This window comes from Protopterus annectens, chromosome 6.part1 (genome assembly GCF_019279795.1).
Source record: "Protopterus annectens isolate FY-2018-M chromosome 6.part1, PAN1.0, whole genome shotgun sequence".
NCBI classification, from domain to species: domain Eukaryota; kingdom Metazoa; phylum Chordata; order Ceratodontiformes; family Protopteridae; genus Protopterus; species Protopterus annectens.
Genome location: NC_056738.1, coordinates 425334227 through 425347045, shown reverse-complemented (window position 1 = coordinate 425347045; position 12819 = coordinate 425334227).

Below are 12819 nucleotides of genomic sequence, written 5' to 3'. Positions count from 1 at the left end.
TACCTTGAGACACGCTGGAGAAAAAAGAGAAGAAAAAGGCCTGAAGAGCCAGCAGAAGAGCTTAATTTCTTGACATTGATGTGCTCTTTCTGCTGATGAGGCGACCACACACCATGAACTTTTAGGGAGCCAAATGTTTTCTGTGAACAATTTCTGAGAAGAAAGAGGGGATGAAAAGGGATCTCTGGATTCAGAGACAACTGCTGAATCCACCAGTGCAGTTCCTGTCTGAGACAAGGAAGAAGAAGAACTACAAAGTCTAGAGGTTGTGCATGTTGAAGCCACACTGACTTTGGCAACCACTGAAACTTCCTCGTGTGAAGTTTCACCAGTGGGAGTATTGGAATGGTGGATTCCATGAAAACTAGAGCTGTTAGAAACTCCCTGGTGGCAATGGAAGCCAGAGGAAGAAGTGTGTGAAAGAAAGAAATGAGAGTTAAGGCCTTTAAAAGGGGCAGGGAAGCCAGCATTGGCACCATCTGAATCCTGCAATCCAGAAAAACATGATCCTGAGAAGGAGTCAGAGAAGACTTTTTGAAATTTCTAGTGAACCCCAGACTCTGAAGAAGGGAAACGGCAAAATGAATATTTTGCAAAAGGATCTCTGGAAAGGATGCCTGAATTAGCAGGTCATCCAAGTAAGGAAATATCTGGATCCCTTGAAGCCTGCAAAAAGCAATCACAGGAGCATGGCATTTGGTGAACACCATTGGGGAAGTAGAAAGGCCAAAGGACAAAGCAGAGAACTGAAAATGCCAGGAAGTAACAGAAAAATGCAAAAACTTCCTGAAAAGGGATGGATCAGAATATGGAGATAAGCATCCTTGAGCTCCAGAGACACCATGTAGGCCTGAGGAAGCAAGAGAGAAAACAGAATCTGAAGGGACATCATCCAAAAGAAAAGCACTTTTAGAAAAGTGTTTGAGAGGTCTAGAATAGGTCTGCAAGTGCCCTCTTTCCTGGGCACTAGAAACATTCTTAGGTAGAACTCTTTCTCCCTTTGGTACACAGGCACCTCTTGAATAGTACCATGAGTCAAGATATTTTGAAGAAAGGGGAAGTTGTTCCCAAGGAGGCTGAGGAATGCCCATAAAATGAGAATAGGATTTCCACACCATGAAGTACCCCTGACAAATGATTGACAGAACCCAAGAATCCTGAGTGATCTGAAGGCAAAGAGAAAGGAATGTGGCTGGGAAGGGATGGATAGTCATTCAGCACCTGTTTTTTCAGGAAAAAAAGGCTTTGGAGTCCCTGAAAACTGAGGAACCTTAGCAGGAGAAGCCCGTTTGATGCTCTTTGCATCTTTAGTAGAAGGGCGGGATTGCCTATGAACAAAGACAGGATTAGCAGGGTAGTTTTTCTGAAATTTATGCACAAGAGAAACAAACACGTTTAAACTCCTGTAAGGCCTTACCCTTATCCTGAAGGGACTTAAACAAACCAGCAGCAGCTTCCCCAAACAAAAGCTTAGAATCCAGAGCAGCATCCATCAAGTTAGCCTTAATATCATCAGGTAAAGGTTGAAGCCTAATCCAAGAATGCTTCCTCATCACTGAACCAAAATCAGCAGCCCTAGAACAGCTATGTGCCACATCATAACTACATTTAATAGATTGATGAACAACTTGAGAGGAAGTCCCTAGCAAAGAAAGAACAGAAGTTTTACCCTCAGAGTCTGGAAAATCAGAAATAAGTTGACAGGCCTGAGAAAGAAGAGCTAACAGATAATTAATAGCCATAAACGCTAGGGTAGCAGAAGTGTTAAACCTTCTTAACCAGCATTTCATAGCTCTGCTGTCCTTGTCAGAAAGCAATAACTTTGGTGAAGGAAGCAATTGAGAGAGCTTATCAGAGGCTGCAGACAATACAGAGGGGTCAGCAGCAGGACATTTATATAGAAAAATAACAATCCTCAGGCACCTCATAAAACCTGTCAGATTTCTTGGGGGCAGAGAATCAGGCACATGAGAGGCATTGGAAAAAGCATCCAACAAAGCAGCCAGAGCAGGAGAAATAGCTGCAGGCTTAGGAGATTCCAACTGCAGCAATTCATAGTACCTCCTATGAATATCAGAGACCTGAGCACAATCCCAGTTAAAAAAAATCCATTATGCTAGAAAGTGTGTTCCCAAAGAAAATTTCCTCAAAAGGAACATCACAATTAATAGATTCCTCCTTCTCTGACCCATAGTCCAAAGGAGAAGGAATTTGAGTAGAATAAGTCAGGGATTCGTCATTAGACTCTGACTCATCCTCAGAAGAATCCTGTTGTCTAGGCATTTTAAGGGGCGTAGAATTCTAAAGAGGAGCAGGAACTGAAACCCTTGAGGAGGCTCAATGTGTTTTAAAGCAGTAAATAGCCCCTGAGTAAAGTTCTGCCAGTCACTTTGTGGATCCCTAGGAGCAGAAGAAACATGTTTAAGTTTTTGTTTCATTTTTAGTGAATGTCCCCTCCAAAAAACTGAGAAGGCTCAGACCCAGGGAAAACAGTCGAGAACCACAGTAGGAACTTCTTCCCCAACAAAAAGTGGAGGAAGTCTCCTAGATCCCTCAGAAAAAATCAACAATGGTTCCTGCCGAGCATCCGGGACAGACATATGCAAAGCCTCTTCGGACTTTCTACCAGCTGGATCATCACTGGACTCCAACACAGTCATGGCAGAGAAATCTGACAACACAACCAGGTGAGCCTCTGGGTTTGTGACAATCTCAGGAGAAACATCTGGCAGAGGCTGGACAGTGGAAGATTCTGGTTGTACCTTTTTCACCTTTTCCTTTCCTAACAGCTGACCCTCAGGGCAGGAGATTCCTTTCATTGTATCTTTAGTAGTGAGAAGCTTAATACGCCGGTTTTCAAGACAAAAGGAAAGGGTTTTTGGGATGAATGCCTGACAAATTGAACAAGATGATTGGTCATGAGAAGCTCTTGGACAAAAAATACTCTTATTATGGTGCTGTTTATGGGGGATCTATCTCCCACACTGGCATTTACCCTTCCTGGTTGAGAGTAACCCCAAAGAGCACAAAACAAGATGAGAAACAACAAAAACCCCAATTGGGGTACTTATCTGCAACTGCAAAAAAGTTAGCAAACAGGCATATGTAGTCACTGAAGTACAAAAATGTATTCAACTGGCAGAAAATTGATGCAGGTAAACAAACTGATAGTGAAAAGATGCATTTGGACTGGCAGCAAAGACGTTCTGACTGTGGTAGGCCTGAATGTCACCTTTATGCCCTACGCTATGCAAGGAGCATTTGGGTGACATTTGATGTACCTTTAAAGCAACAGGGGTCTTTGGCAGACTGGCCAGATTTTGGGCCTCCATATTACCTACAGCATGGTTGTGATAGTAAGGAAAATATTTAATTCATACAACAGTTGCAGGACCTACTAAATAAAGCAGGACAACATGAATTGGTCTTGATAATGAGTGACTTGAATGCACATGTTGGGACAGACAGAACAGGATATGAGGACTGCCTGGGTGCACATGGGTGAGGGCAACAGGAATAAAGAAAGAGAGGCCATTCTATACTTCTGTCTGACAAATTGCTTGATAGTAGCCAACACATGGTTCAAAAAAAGAGACAGTCACAAGATCACATACAAGAGTAGCTAACATGCAACTCAGGTAGACTTCCTTCTAGTATAGAAAGGGCACTGGGGTAGAATCAAGTGATTGCAAAGTCATTCCCAGTGAAGCAGTTGGCCCACAGCATAAGCCACTGGTTGTCATGATCATCTGTTAGCAGTGGTCAGAGAAGGTTGTAAGGTCAACAGAGACCAGGCTCAAGACCTGAATGATCACTGGAGGGAAAGTACAACAGTTCAAGGAATTACTGAGGGCTCTAGCACACCAAGAAGATGAAGAAATAGGTGGAGCTGAAGAAGGAGAATGACAGTGCCTCAAAGCAGCATGTGTAAGGACTACAGAACAGATATGTGGCTGAGCCATGTATGGAAACAAGGTACTTAAGAAAAGCTGTCAGGAAAAAGTCAGACCAGGTTAGGAAGGAATACTGGTTGGCTAAAAAAGAAGCTAAGAAAGGAGTTGCAGTAGCAAACAATCGGGCATTAGAGGCACTCTACTACCTTCTGAAAAGGGACTCAGTAGGTGGCACAAAGAAACTATATCAGGCTGCAAGGCAAAGGCAGACAGAAAAGAAGATGTTAAGACACCCTTCATAAGGGATGCCAGCAACAGCTTGCTCAGCAGTCCACAGCACATCAAAAGGAGATGGAAAGAGTACTTCCAACAGCTTCTAAATGAAGAAAAACCCACAGAATCTGTATTGTCCCAGACACAGCCTACAATGAGAGAAAAGGAGCACACCCTAGAAGAAGTAAGAACAGAAGTAAGGAAAATTAAGTCAGGGAAAGCAGCAGACACAGATGAGGTCACAGCAGATATGATAAAGATCCTTGGTGAGATAGGGGAGAAATGGCTCCTAAGGGTTCTCAGAGCAGTGTGGAGAGAAAGGCATATCCAACTGACTGCAGAATAAGCATACTCATGCCACTGTTCAAAAACAAAGGGGACATCCACAACTGTAGGCAGTGCAGAGGTTGTGATACAGGGAAAGATTGCCAGCCCAGCTATCTAGAATTTTGTAAATAATTCTGTGTCATTTGTGAATATTGATATGATTTATACAGAACTGTATGTTATGTACTGAGCTAAAATGTAACCACGGAATTCCCTGCTGACCTAGAACAGAAATGCATATAAACTATATACCTGTGCAATGGTTTAACAATAAAAACTAGAACATACAGAGTTAACTTACAAAACTTCAAGAAAATAAGTTGAAATTAAGTTGCTTTACGGTTGTGCTACAAATGTTCTCTCTCAGTTTCAGTATAGCAGACACAATGTCTATAACTGGAAGTTTTTGTAATTTCTTGAACAAGAAGTAATTGCTAGGTTTAAAATGTCAAAGTGTTTTATTGTTTTATGACTTTAAGTTCTGAGCAAACATCTGAGAGATATGTATTTTTAACACAGAGATGTTAAATTCTGCTAGTTTCTGTTTTAGCCTGGGAACTGAAGTCAGGTGACAAAAGGTGATATCATCCAAGCTAACCCAGCAGTGATATTTGATATTGAATTAAGACCTCTCTCAGAGAGAGACTGTGCATTTTGTATTTTGTCTTGGATATAACAAGAACATCCACTCATCATGATCATCATCATCACCATCTGCACTTGTCTTGCTGTAAGTAAGACTTAGGCCATAGTATCTCTTTTAGATACAGTTAGGAATATAGTAAAGATTAGTTTAGATGTTTTCTGTATTTATTTGAAACTGTTCTGGATTGTTGTTTTAAATAATTCCTTTAATTTTGAACTCTGAAGTAACTGTGTTGATTTACTGAGTATTGTCTTCTTCTTTTATTATTTATTATTAAATATATTTAAACTTATCTTTGTGGCTGATATTTGTGAGACATATTTAAGCTCTTAAGAGTACTTACATATCTATTTGGTGACACTGTACAGGTCACTCCAATAGCCTTGCTTGGTCAGACTGAAATTTGGATAATAGTAACTGTGGTGCCCAGGCACTAGTCCAGTAATCAAGGAGCCTCAGTACTCACCAATTGCACCAGTGAGGGGCATGCACATTGGGGGGATAGCAAGTACACACAGTAAAGTACAATTTCCCTTAACAGCACACAGAGATCACAGTCAGTCTGGGGATGGTTTCTACCCTTCTCTCCAGATCCCCAATAAGACTCCCCACTGGCACAGCTATAGGGTCCAGATCCCTGCCTAGTGATCATGCTAAAACCTCCAGCACCCTCTCCGTCCAACCAGTGCTTTGCCCAAGTAGCTGACATACACTTTAAGATATCAGTTGTATACAAACACACAGACACTCCTGGGGAAGGTTGGCACAGTTTCTCCAGCTGTGTCCCCTTTCTGCCCAGACTATAAGGTAGTACCAACTGACACCAATCAGTAATATCAGCTACTATAAGGCCCTTCCCAAAAGATGACCAATTTCACTGTGTAATGTTACTGTTATCCAAATAGTAAGTATGACTGAGCAGCAAGACTATTAGAGTGGCTTGGACAGTATCACCAAATACATGCAAGTACTCTAGAGCTTAAATTATCTCTACACAAAACAGCTACAGTTGAAGGTTTAAAAATATTTAATAATAATAATAAAACCACAAGATAAAGTTCATCAATTCAACACAGTGCTAATCAAGAGTTCAGAAATCACAGGAAACTTTTAAAACAATATTGTAGGATAGTCTGACATAAATATAGTAAACAACTAGGCTAATCTGAGATGAGAAATCACTGTTCTAAATGCTACTTACATACAGAGCAAGCAAGTGCTGGTGATGTTGTCAGATCTGAAGACAAATACATAATCCTCAGTCTTTCTCTCTGAGAAAGTCTTAAATTGATAACACACAGTACTGCTGAGTCATTTCACATTACATAATTTTTATCACTTCTCTTTTAGTTCCCAGGCTAACAGAAACTGAAACGTTACATTTCTCTGTAAGCTGCACATGGCCAGGAAGCCACAGCAATAAAAGACACTTTTACATGTAAAACCTTAGTAATTGTCTCCTACATTAAGGCAATAGAAAGAATTTGCTAGCCCAGACATCATGTATCCATGCTTGAGATCAAACACAGTTGTAATTCTTTACTTAACAGCTTTCTTCCAGCAGGATGCACTGTGGTTACATTTTTGAAGCTCAGTACAACATATAGTTGAATCATAACATATAGTTCTCTTTACATTTGTAAAACAAGCCTGTGGATGACACAGAATTATCTACAAAATTCTATCTAGTTAGGATGGAAGCCTTCACAGTAACATTACACAGTAGAATTGAATGCCTTTTGTAAGGGCCTTATAGTAGCTGATAAGTAGGGGTTATAGTCTGGGTGAAAAGTGGCATAGCTAGTAAACCAGTGACAGCCTTCCTCAGGTATGTGTGTGTGTGTTTGTATATAAACCAAATCTCAAAGCATGTGTGTGTCAGCTACTTGGGCAGGGACACAAAGCACTGGTTGGACAGGGAGGATGATGGGGTTCTTGGCTTGGACCCTCAGTTGATATCTTAACCTATAGCTGTGCCAGTGGTGAATCTTATTGGGGATCTGGAGAAAGAGGGAGAAACCAGCCCCAGACTGACTGTGGTCTATGTGTGCTATTAAGGGATATTGCACTTTACTGTGTGTGTGTACTTGTCATCCTCCCAGTGTGTACATCCCCTAGCTGTTGCCTGTGGTGAGTATTTAGGCTCTGTGAATATTGGGCCAGTGCAGGGGTGCCACATATTAATTGGTGGACAGTGGAGGGATAGCCATATAACATATTAATTGGCTTGTAGTGGTGCAGATATTGAATTCCTGTAGCTTGTGTATAGTGATGTTTGCACTCTCAATCAGCCACGCAGTGAAAATTCAGAGTTTCACATGCTACGTTAGTCAGGGAGACCAGGCAAGCATGTCAACAGAGGAGTATGGCAAGCTGACAAAGAAGTAGTTGGTTGGGATGTGCCAGGCTAAAGGAATGGTGCATGCCAACCTGACTAAGGCAGAAATGATTGTAGCTTTAGCCACAGCTGCATCGCAGACCAGCGAATAGGAGGACAACCAAGTTGGCCTTGGAGATGTACAACTCTCAGAAAATGGACAGCTCAACCTTTCCACAGAGGACTTAAAAATCCATCTGGAGATAAACAGACTAGACCTGGATGCCAAGCATTTGTAAATAGAAGCAACAGAGAAACTGAGACATCTAGAGGCTGAGGAAAATGAGAAACTGTGATGTCTAGAGGTGGAGGAGAAGGAGAGGCAGAGGCAACATGAAAAGGACATGCTGACTCTTCGCCAGAGTCATAGAGGTAATGGGAAAGGGAGTAACTGAACCCAAGAAGTAACAAAGGTCAGTAAATTTCTTCCGCACTTTGTGTGTGTACTTGTCATCCTTCCAGTATGTACACCCCCTAGCTTTTGCCATTGATGAAGATTGAGGGCCCTTGATTACTAAGCCAGTGCAGGGGTATCACAGAGATATCAAACTCCTTTCACATTGCATGAAAATTCTGGAGAGTGTGATTAATAAATGGAAACGCAATGTAGCAGAAAGTAAGATGGGTGATGAGCAGTTCAGATTCAGATTAGGATGCAGCCCAACTGACCCAATGTTTGCAATGAGGTAAATAGTTGAGAAGAAGCTAGAGATGAGGATAGACTCCAGCTGGACATTTCCAGACTTTGAGAAAGCATATGACAAGGTCCCAAGAAAGCTGATTTGGGTAATACCGCTGTGGTCCAAAGTCCCAGAAACACTGGTAGGATTAGTGCAAGCTATGTACAAGTAGCCAATGATTCAAGTACAAGCACTGTTCAGTCTCGCAGAGGGGTTCCCAGTGGGGGTGGGTATACATCAGGGTTCTGATCTGCTCATACTGGTGATGGACTACATTAGCAAGCAATTTGAAAGGGACAGATCAACAAAGTTGGTGTATACAAACAATGTGACATTACAGACAGACTCTGAGCAAAAACTTGAGCAAAGGATAGGGGAATGGAATGCAAAACAAAACTAAAGGCACATGGTATGAAACTAAGTACAGATTAGACAGTGGTAATGGCAGCAAACTGGGAAAATCAGAAGAAGCTAAGAACTGAGACAGAAGAGAAGATAGCTGAACAGGTTAATAACTTCCATTATCTGGGAGGGTTGGATAACAAGAAAGGAAGTCTGAATGGAAAGGTCAAAGCTAGAATTACAGGGGCTTGCAGCCAAGTGGCATTGACTGTCAGGTGTAGTGCATGACAGAAAAATGCCAAAGAAGCTGAAAAGTAAGATGTACAAAACAGTGGTGCAACCAGTATTACTGTATGACAAAGAAATTGGGGAAGTGAAAGCAGAGCAGATGAGGAAGCTAGAGGTGATGAAAATGAAGTGCCTGAGAAGGATGATAGGATGCACATTGTGGGAAAGATAAAAAACAAGGATATAAGAGCAGAATCCAAAGTAGTTCCAATTGAAGAAAATATCAAAAAGAACAGATTACAGTGGTTCAAGCACATATGCAGAAATGCACAAGACAATCTGGTGAAGAAGATTTGGGAAAGACAGGAAGAAGATAAGAGGAAATGATGGTGCCCAGAAAAGAGGTGAATGGATTGTGTGTGAGAGAAGATCTGCAAATGTCTGCATGAGTGTCGAAGAGGGTGGGAGTGTAGCATTGAATCAAGAGAGATAGCTACAGTTAACATGACACTTCAACCCCATGTAGAAAATGGGAAAAGGGAGGAGGATGATGATGAAAAAAGTGCTTGAATGGCACCTTTGACTTAAAACTTATTGGAATCCTGGACTCAATCAAACATGCTTCATTAAGAGCATACTAGAGTTAAAAAACTGGAACAAAGCAACTTTTACTAAAGCACAATAAATACAAATATTTTTTTTGTTATAGCTATAGTATTTGATATCTATGCTTGAGATTAAGTTTTATTTTTTTATCTTTAGCACTAGAAGTTTAATTGTTTAGTTTATTTTTTATATGACGCTTAAGTTACATTTTACTTCCACTGCAGCTCTTTTATTCATATGTGAAATTTGAGGATTAATTTAATGTGAAGTTGAATTGTTCATATTATGATATGTCTGATCACTAGTATGAATTAAATGCTGGTACATGTTAGCTTAAAGAGATCTGAGGAAACCCCTTACTTTATTAGCAGAAAGAATCATTTTAAAGCATTTTAAAATAATTATTCTGTGGTGAGCACAAGTTTGACATATGTATGTATTTAATGCAACCATATTCACGGCTTTTATGTAGATATATGTGTCTGTTTATGTATATGTATGTATATCTATCTATCTTTATGTGTGTAGGTATGTATGTATCTTTCTATATATTTGTGTTTGTGTGTATATATCTACATAGATATATCAAGATAGATGGATATACAAATTACATATTTGTTGGTTTGGCATGACTCTGTCTTTGTTATGTGGCCCAGCTCTGATCTTTCCCTTCCCCTATGTTTTCTGATTCTGGGAGCCTTCACACACACACACACACACACACACACACACACACACGCACACGCACACGCACACAGACACACACTTAATTTTAGCTTGTCTTAATACTATCCCTGAGGACATTTTGCTCTGCTGACTGAGACTTCCTAGATTCACACACAGTCAATAAATCCTAAGTGCATCTCTGCTCTGACCTCAACATCAAACCTTTGATTTTGAATTCTGTTAACCATCAATCTCCTCCCCTCTCTCATCACAGCATTTTAAACAGTGTACAGTCTCACTGCCATCTGTTTCATTATATATTATATTAATGTAATAAAAATGCAGGATCTGACGCCTGCATTGTGTTTGACATTACACCTAGCACACTGATCAACAGCCAGATAGATATACAGTGACTTTGTACTTACTTAGATAAGGAGTTAACAGCACTAATCATAATAAAGATGCAAACTGTGAATGTACCAGTGTTCCAGTCACTGTCACGGAATGTGATCAGTTTAAGTGTTCTTGGAGTAAAGCCTTCTTTGTAATTTACATGGCTATGTATACTGAAAATAGAAAAGTATATATTACTTGTTACTACTATGTATAACTTAGATCTGGCGAAGCTCTGACAAAGGCGAAGTGCTCATCCCTTGTTTTAACTTAATAAACCATAGTTTAAACAAGCAATTCCAGCTTGAATCCTTTTTTTATCTTTAATAATCTTACATTAGAAGTTGTGACAGTAGCATGTTGTAGTAATTAATTTGTTAATATCTAGAGCAGTCAACTAGTTTTCCCTTTCTGTTGTGTATATTTATACATATGAGCAAAGCTAATAATACTGTCATTTCATTTCTAGTGTGTTATTAACTTTATTGACAATGGCATCAACTCTCTTTTTTTCTGTTTTTTACATAGGGTCGGGATGTCACATTATCAGTGACCATAAGTAGTTTATAAGCATTCTGGATAACATGAACATCCTGCTATGTTAATTTGCTTCGTACAAGACACAATTTCTTTTAGATAGTATTGCTACATAACTTGATATCACTGAGCTCTGGGGATTCACCTAGTTTCCATACTGTTGTAATACACTCTGAGAAATGTCCAGAACACCCTGGTGTAAAGGAACCAATGTGAAAGGGGCTTTCTTAGGAAGGTGGACCCCCAGTATTTCTGGCTGCTTGTCAGTATAATCTTATGTTCCCACAAAGAGTAGCATGTCACCTCTGCTACTGCCAGAATGGATTTAACCAGCTTGTATAGCTTCAATACAAAGCTCAGTGTACATCAGTAAGAATCCTGTAGTACTGACCAGGTACATTGAGGCACATCACAGAGATTTTTTTGCATAATAGAAAACTTAAAGCTTAATATCCTCCAGGGCACCAGCCCCAGAAGTATAGAAGATAAAAACTGGGGAAGGCATCCTAAGAGTCTTAGAAATTCAGAAACCATCAGCATATAACCACTAATTTTAGTAGTCTGCTCCTTGAAGGATGGAAAAATACAGTGCAGACTAGTAGAACAACAAAAATATATATGGACCCTAAACCACCTGAAGGAGAATATCTACTATAGGAAGATAGCAAGAAGCCTTATATTCTGCAGGTTTTGCGTGCATACCAGAAACTCTTAACTTGTGTAACAATACTTTATACAGAATCCAGTCATTTAACTCTAAACAAAACTATCCCCTGGGCATGGAAAAGTATGTAATCTGTTCCTCTTCTATCAACTGTACCTCCTTCAGGGAACACATCCTTTGTCCACTTGATAAACGTTTTGGAAGTTTCCAAGAGCCCCACCACCTTATTTAGAGCATTAATAATGCATAATTAAATGGTACAATTCATGCATGAATCCCTTGAAGTTATCTTTGACCATACAAACAAGTTTGCACACAGTTTTACCAACCACTTTATTTTTAATGTTGATTAATCAATACAATTGTGCATGATATACAATACTGGATAAGATCCATAACGCAAAAATATGTAACTATGCAGCAAACAAATGTGACCTCATATCTGGAAATTGAATCCTGGTACTAATCTCACATTGAGGCTTAAGGATGCTTGCCTTCGGTCATATCAGAAACCTATCCACATCTGTGCAAATGCTTACAAAGGAAGTGGGTTTCTTCACAGTAAATAAGTACCATTTTACTGTCTCAGTGAAATTGATCAGTTAGGTGACAGAAATTACCTGCTAGCTCCATGACACACACACAATAAATATTATGTAAACTTGAGAAAGAAAGATTGGCAAGACAAGGCTGTAAAAACAAATACTGTTTTAATAAAAACAACAGCAACTCCAAACAGTGGTAAAAGGTTTTTTCACCACCACCTTCATCAGACAAATAAAATATCACTGGTCTTTACATTTAAACATACTAACAACCAATCAAAAACAAGCATTCCTAGTACCTTACCCGCCTGTTTTGTAAGGCAGGTTTTAAAGGAACAATTTCATTAATGCCTGGATATCTATGTGATCCCAATGTTATAATCCATTTGGATTTGTGTGTGGGGTTGTTATATCTATAAATTGCATTGTGCATTGTGATCTTTATTTCTAATGACAGTGAAGACTGATAGGATCTCCTATCATTGTATTCCTCACATCCCTACATAATATACATACGGACACACTGTACATTTTCGTAGGATGAGTAAATGGACATGTTACATCTGTGACTTTATTGTTAAATTCCCTCAAATACATTGGCTGTGATTGGATGTTTAAAATATTGATACTACTGATGTG